The sequence below is a fragment of the Fragaria vesca genome, linkage group LG2, assembly GCF_000184155.1.
Source record: "Fragaria vesca subsp. vesca linkage group LG2, FraVesHawaii_1.0, whole genome shotgun sequence".
Classification (NCBI taxonomy): Eukaryota; Viridiplantae; Streptophyta; class Magnoliopsida; order Rosales; family Rosaceae; genus Fragaria; species Fragaria vesca.
The window spans coordinates 4,651,452-4,652,243 of NC_020492.1; positions in this window are offsets into that span (position 1 = coordinate 4,651,452).

A 792-nucleotide genomic window follows, 5' to 3' on the forward strand; every position below is an offset into this window, starting at 1 on the left:
GCTACTGCAGATGAGTAGTTCCTCGTTTCTTTTGTCACTCCAAAGAGTGAAAGAAGTTGAGCCGGAAGAGTCAAAAACTCAAAGCTCCCATCACTCGGGTCGGGATTTATTATGGAAAATATATTCAAGCACATGCGCGGATCCAGTTCACAAGTGGGTGGGGCTCAAGCCGAACCAAAAAAATTAGGGGGAAAAAAAAAACCTAGGTATAGATATATTTTTTTTGGGGTGATATATCATATATGCCCAACCACCAAGTGACCAAGCCCACCCCACCCCACTAACTACCCAAGTCCACAATCATCACTCATCCACCCAACCTCCTTCACCGAAGGAGTCCTTCAACTAATCAACTTAAACACTAAGTCTACAAGTCTTCCCTGCTCCGGTGCTCCCTGCTCTTCCCCTCCGCCTCCACTCAGTCTGTCACATCCCGACCCTTATATTTTTACCTTATTTACTAGCGTGATTATAATAAGAATTTTACCGTCTCGATCATTGAGTAAATAGTTTAATTGGTCCCTAGAGGGGTTTCGGGGACGATTATGTGCGGAGGATTATTCGTATGAGGAAAATACGACGATGGTAAAAATAGTAAATTTTAGCTAGAAAAAGGTAATTTTTATTCGGGTATTATTTTTCGGGGTGTTTTTATTTTGGAAGTTTGGGTTATAAATGGTGTGGACCGGTTTGGGGTGTGAGGCCCAAACCCTTTTTCTTTTCTCTCTCCCTCCCTCCCGATTTTTCTTCTCCTCCCACCCGATTTTCTTCTCTCTACACCCACCGGTATTC